The sequence below is a fragment of the Gymnodraco acuticeps genome, unplaced genomic scaffold, assembly GCF_902827175.1.
Source record: "Gymnodraco acuticeps unplaced genomic scaffold, fGymAcu1.1, whole genome shotgun sequence".
NCBI lineage: Eukaryota > Metazoa > Chordata > Actinopteri > Perciformes > Bathydraconidae > Gymnodraco > Gymnodraco acuticeps.
The window spans coordinates 1,024,831-1,032,021 of NW_022989894.1; positions in this window are offsets into that span (position 1 = coordinate 1,024,831).

Here is a 7,191-nt window from a genome sequence, read left to right on the forward strand (position 1 = left end):
GCATACAACACACATTACATCAGACTGTTGTTACAAAATATCAGTTTTTGGATGTTTTGAGAAAAAAGTGCACAAACCTTAAAAGACTATAATTCAATTATTGCACTGTAAAAATTCTACTTAGTAATATAGTACAAATTAATGGAGTAATATCTCTGAATTTGTATTATTGAGTGGATCAACTGCATGTTATGAATAATGGACATTTTGACAGGACGCGATCGTTTTCAACAAAACAAGAATACAGGAGTTTTCTTTATCATCAATTTGGTGGAAGTGAGCATAAAACTATGTGGAACTTTTAGCAAATGCAGTAGTTGTTTAAGGCCACAATTCACCAGTTACAAGACATTTCAGATGCAGCATTACTGTTTCGTCGTGTACGGATGGGGGACCAGCCGAACTCCGACTGGACGTCCTCAGCCTTGTGGAGGCGTCCGAGGCGGTAGCTTTGTTTGGAACCCTGTTTGCCCGCCCATAGACGAGGTTTGGTATTCATCTGGAAATAGATGAAGAAAGGATTAAAGATCACAATATACTTTTGTATATGTTTCAATATTTGCTACTTACTATCTACTTGAATATGTACTTCTGAAAATTGTAATACTTTTTATTTTAAATACTATGTGCATGCCTTTTTATATAATAGCCTAGTGTTCTATTTTCTTCCTCTATGTATACTTTGCTGTAACAACGTAAATGTCCCCTTTGAGTGAAAAATAAAATAATTCTGATTGTGAATCTGATGTTTCAGTATTAATAGTCCCAAGTATTTCAAATGACATAATTACTTTTCTAGACAAACTATGATGATAACATCAGCTATAAATCACCTCAGTGCAAAAACTGAGGGATTTTTAACTCTTGTCATTTTAGATTTACATAGTCACCAACATCATCGTTATTATTTCTGCACTACCCTCTTCTATTGCTGGTACACATCTCTGTGGTTTAAGGAATTGTTCACAACCTGCATAAGGGCTAGATTACGGCAACTGCTTTGTTTTGTTTATGATGCTATAGATCAGGGGTGCCCAAACAGTCGATCGCGATCGACCGGTCGATCGCGGGGAGATTCCCAGTCGATCGCGAGATGTGTCTAAAAATAGAACAACAATATTCGGTTTTATCGTTAATGTCCTATGACATAATCTTCCTGTGCCAGAATAATGCACTTGAACGCATCAAAGCTTTGTGATTGGCCGGCGTGCATTTGTCGGGGCGTGGCTGGTGGGCAGTGTGCACTAGTTCGCTTACGTCAGGGGTTCTCAAAGTTTTGATGAGTGAGGGCCAATTTAGGTACCCAATATTGGATTGAGGGCCACCCAAGAAAAAACGGAACACAAAATAATTCCAAAACAAATCCTTTCTTTATTGTACTAACCAATTACCGCAACTCGCAAGATGCCTAGTTGCCATGCAACCAGTAGTTTAGCAAACTTTCCACAAACTGTCATTCATAATTTCGGAATGACAACCCAGGGGGCGCAGTTTTACCATTCTTAACCCTCTGGAGTCTAAGGGTATTTTCTCGATTTTTAGATGTTTTCTTAAATCACCTTTTAAATGTATTTCTTCTAACATGGCACCCCATGTGTTCAATATCAAAATGTTAAGGACAATCTCTGGTCTTGCTATATATGCATATTGCTCACCTTAGAGCACTGTTTGATGAGATAAGTAGCTCAAAAGCTTAAAATGTGAAATCCGATTTTTGGAAAATCTTCCAAACTCTTGTGAAAACACAAATTTACTCATGTGATCGAATTGTTTTGGTGTTTTAGATTTGGTTACCAAAGTCTTAGGATCACAAAAGCAGTGAAATATTTGAATTACACTGTATATAAATGTGTTATTCATGTCTAAAATGAAGAACATTAAATTCAAATTTTGAGTAAAATAGGTGTTTATCACTCTACTTTCACCACAGCAGGGACTGAGATACATCAGGACTGAATAATGACTTCATATTACATACCAAGGTTCATGTGATGTGTACAAATACAAATTGAGCATTCAACCTTTTTTTTCAACCAACAATTTATTATAAATATGTTTTTTTCAACCAACTATTTATATAAATATAAGAAACTGGAAAATCTCACTATTTACAATATTGAACATCAGAACTTTCAACCAACTATTCATTATAAATGTCAAGACAGTGTCAAGGTCTTTGTCTGTCTTCCAAGACAGTGGGTCTGGCTGCTGTGTAGGTGGGGGTGATGGTGCATGGGCTGCTGTGTAGGTGGGGTGTACAAGTGCTATACGAGACCTCCACGAGACCTCCTTGCTGGCTGGGTTGAAGGTGATGGCTGTGGTGGAGCCTTTGTGCTGAGGTGTATCTTGACCTGGTGGCAGCCGCAGATGGAGGTGGAGGCAGCTGTAGTGATGCTGGTCTGCTGGTCCTTGGTGGTGATGGCTCTGGTGAAGGCCCTTGAGCCACGGTAGATCTTGACCTGGGGGCAGGCACAGATGGATGTTCTGGCTGCTGGATAAACGCCGCCACCTGTGGGCCACTAGGCCCAGACAGCTGTGAAACCTCTCTGTAAAACAAATTAAAATGTAGGACAATAATTACAACTAATTTCATTGAAATAAAGTTCAAGTAAAATGTTGCTCAAGCACAAATAACAATGCGCACAAAAAAATAAAGTTTGGGAGGTTGCAGAAGGAGTCTCTCTCGATCTCACACACACACACACACACACACACACACACACACACACACACACACACACACACACACACACACACACACACACACACACACACACACACACACACACACACACACACACACACACACACACACACACACACACACACACACACACACACACACACACACACACACACACACACACACAATAATAATAATTTCAATTTATATAGCGCCTTTCACGAAACCCAAGGACGCTTTACAATGGGAAGTAACAAAACAAAAAGTAATAATAATCATACAGATACATAGGCTGAAGAAAACAAAACAGGAACAGGTTGCTGAGTACTGTATATTAGTTGAGGCCAAAGGCCTGAGTGAACAGATTGTGTTTGAGGTGTTTTTTGAAGGTGTCCAGAGTGTCTGCATTCCTGGTACACACAGGTATTTCCAGTTACTTTACATTCAGTATAAAATCACACACACATAGGCTACATCTGATTACAAAGTCTCATCTGTACAGGATGGTAAAATAATAACAGGCACACATATAAATAAATCTATGACAAAGTCTCATCTGTACAGAACAGTATGATAAAATAATCGATGGCAAAAACATGTCACTGTAAATGTCTCCGTTGTGGGACGAATAAATGATTAATTTAATCATCTACACATGTAATCTCACTTTTACACACCAAAATAACGTTAACACAGAGTAAACATTTGCTAATGGAAAGTCTATTTTGTCCCAATAAAAAGTTCATGACTATCGATAAAAAATATATATCAATAAACCTATTGTTCATTTTCGCGGTATTCCCCACACATTGCCAGTACACTATTACTGTAATATTTACACTTACCCATGTCCAATGGATCCTTGTTGTTGTCTTTGTATTCTTCTTCTTCAGAAGAGTCAAAGACTTCAGGTTCTGAGGCTCTATCTTCACTGCTGCTAGCGAAAAAAATCTCTAGCGAAGTCGGCAACTGTAAAGTTTTTTTTTAGCCATTTTATCTGTCTCTCTCTCTCTCGTAAACTGATGGGAGGCACGTGGTTTATGTTGTTTTTACTTGGTGGGTAGGCCCTTAGTGATTTCTCGATGTCCATTGGTCATTTCAGACCATGATGGCTGCCGGCCGAGATTTCCTTGACGGACACACAAATCCACCAATCCCACACAGTGTAAAGTCAAGCTGCTTTGAGCAGCCATATTGGCTGCTGTGCCCTGGTTACAGTCTCACAGGAGATACCGCTGGAAAGCTATTCATTCTAATTCTTACTAGATACAACCATGGAGGATTACAATATAACGCATGCATTTCAGCGTGTCACATTAACTATCGCGGGCCGCCAGAAACATTTCCGAGGGCCGCCATTGGCCCGCGGGCCGCACTTTAAGAACCCCTGGTTTACGTTGTCCGTGTCAACAGGAGTGACAGTCCGCACACACACAAGACCGCAATTATGGCAGAAGCAAAAGAGCCCAAAATATATAATTTTCACTCCGATGATTATTTTTGTATCTATTCCAATTCAAAGTCCATCTGTCTCATCTGCAATGCGAGCGTGGCTTTATCGAAGAAGGGTAATTTAGGAGCGGCATTTCAAAACAGTGCACAAACGCTGCGAGACGGAATTCCCTCCTAATTCTGCCCTACGCTCCAAAAGGGGAGGGGCCTGAAAGGACAGCTAAATGCACAGCAGTCCATTTTCACCAGGCCCAACAACAAGAGCAAGGCTGCTACCAGAGCATCTTATCGTGTCAGTCACGTTCTTGCCAAACACATGAAGTCTAGCAAAGACAGCGAAGTTGTGAAAGAAGCATTCCCGGAGGCTGCCGATGCGCTTTTTGGGGACAGTAAAAAATAACAGTAGCATTTCAACAGGTTTTTGATATAATAAAAACTAAAGTTAAATACCGTTATTAATCAGCTGTAAGTTTGAACTTATTCATTATAATTATTGTACAAAATGGTATAAGAATGCAAACTTAAATTGATTATAGTCTATTATCAATTCAGGTTAAGAAACTAGTGTTGCTTGCATCCTATTTTAAAGGCATTTATTTGTATACTCTACTAAAATGCAACAAAAAAGGGTTTGATTCTATTAATTTTGTAGATAATCTTTTTTTATTGCACTTTGGCAGCAGATTCCTGTGTAGCTTCAGATCTGAGTTGTCTTATTAGTAAGCCTAATTTATACTTTTGTAGCAACCCTATTTTTATATAATGGCAAAGAAAGGGTTCAGAGTATTTTCTTTTTGTCCAGTGTCATATGTGGCAGCACTGTTCAATGTTTCTTGAAAACATTACCCACTGTAGTATGTGACGTGTGAATAAACTCCAACTCTGTATCAACAACACTGTTGTGTAACTTCAGTTAAATACTTGTATGTGTGTAGATTAGAAAGAGGTAAGATAAAGGATCTGCAGGATTTTATGAAGTATTAATTGTACAAAGGTCAGTTTTATACAAGTAGAAGTGTGTATTTATACCTGGTAGTAGGGTGTCAGTAACTACGCCTCTCTATTTGGACTGGTAGATCTCGGCAGACTGGCAACTTTAAAAGTAGCTCTCGGTTCAAAAAAGGTTGGGCACCCCTGCTGATCATTTAGAACTGCCTGGGGGGGCTTTATGGAAATCAATACCATTCATATTTCCGTTGCTGTTATGCTTGCATGTTGCCTATCCTTTAACTAATTTATTTTTATAACACATTATCAGTGACAAACTGACATAGGCCTACAGCAAACACGGGATGGTTAAAGTCCTATTTTTCATACTGATGGCATAAAACACAATACAATATTTACAGTGTAAGAGGTTTATTGCCAATTTGTGCAAATAACTCAGATACCTTCAGAAACTATCCATTTCTCACCTGAATAAAAACAGTTGTGTTAAGGTGAAGAGTCTCCACTCGCTCTGACAAGCGATTCAGCCGCTCCAGATGGTCAGCGATAGACTCGGTGAGATTACTGTTGCACTGTATAAGAAGAAAATAATGTTAAAATAAAACAAGCTCAAGGAAAACCAGTTTGGTCTAAACAAAAGCATCTTAAAAATTGATTTGATATGCTGAACATACAAGTTCAATACAAGACCAGTTTTCTTTCAGTTCAACAGCAGACTAGCGAACATGCTCCAGTTTGTCCTTCTGCTCTTCCAACCGGTCGTCAAACTCCTGCATCATCATCAGGCCTTCATCGGGCCTGACGCCGCCCTTCGACGCCATCCTGGGTCACAGAAACACACCGGTTATTCAAAGAAAACTGAAACATACTGTCTGTGCTGAGACGCCTATTAAAATGATGATAGAAGATGTATGGAAAGACACATACATTCATTTGACAAACACACACAATCCAGCTATATGCAAGGTCCTGCATTCAAAATGTTACTCAAGTAAAAGTACAAAAGTATTGGCTTCAAAATATACTTATGCAGATTGGTCCATTGAAGAATAATATATATGTATTGATTATAATTATTGATGCATTAGTGTCAGATAAAAGTGTTTATCAAAGCTGGTAAAGGTGCAGCAAGTTTTAAATACTTTGTATAGGCCTGCTGAATCTTGTGAAACTAAATTCTTATTTAAGTGTTGATTATATTTCACATTATTATTTCACCAAGTCTGTAAAGTAACTAAAGTAAAAGTAGGCTACACCATTTACCTCTGATTTGTAGTGGAGTAGAAGAAGAAAAAAATTGAAATACATGCTGGTATCTCAAAATTGTACTTAAGTACATTTGAGTAAATGTATTTACTTTCAACAACTGTTGAGACGTTATAACGGGATTTGTGTAACACTGTATAATAGTGAAGTTATTGGGTGCTGTTGCAGTCTACAACACAATAAATATTCACCAAAATTATGCAAAAGATAATTATACACAATAAATTATCACCAAATAAATGTGAAGTTATTTTAATAGCACTTTTTTGGCGGTGCCCTTTGAAGACGGTCCCTGCACACTTGTCTCTCCTCCGGCTGCAGATAGAGACCAATGTATCCAGCTCGAAGAACGGTTTTGGCTATTTGTAATCAGAATTACTTTGTAGTTTGTGTTACAACAGATGTTCAGAGACGTTTGTGTAATTTAAGCGATTTGTTCTCGAGTCAAGTTGGATATCTTTCTTACTTTAGCAAACTCAAAGAAACTGCGGCAGGGGGGTGGACAGTGGACACAGTTAAAAACATAAGTGAAGTTACCTTGTTGAATCACAGAAAATGCTCGGAGCCTGTCCCAACGCCAATAAATCCCGTGGAACAGAACAAGGCTTCCTCCTCCTGCTGCTAAGGAAGAAAACAGTCTTTGTCCAGACAGGTTTCTTCCGTCCTGCAGACATTTCGGGAATTTCTGACGTCACGTTTTTGTTTTTGATGAGTTACCGCAACCGCATCAATACAAATATCACTTTATTTGTAGTATTATCACTCAATTTTATAGTGGATTAAACTCATTTAGTAGTGGCTCATTACGTTTATTTTATTCCTGGACTGGCCTTTTTATTTCC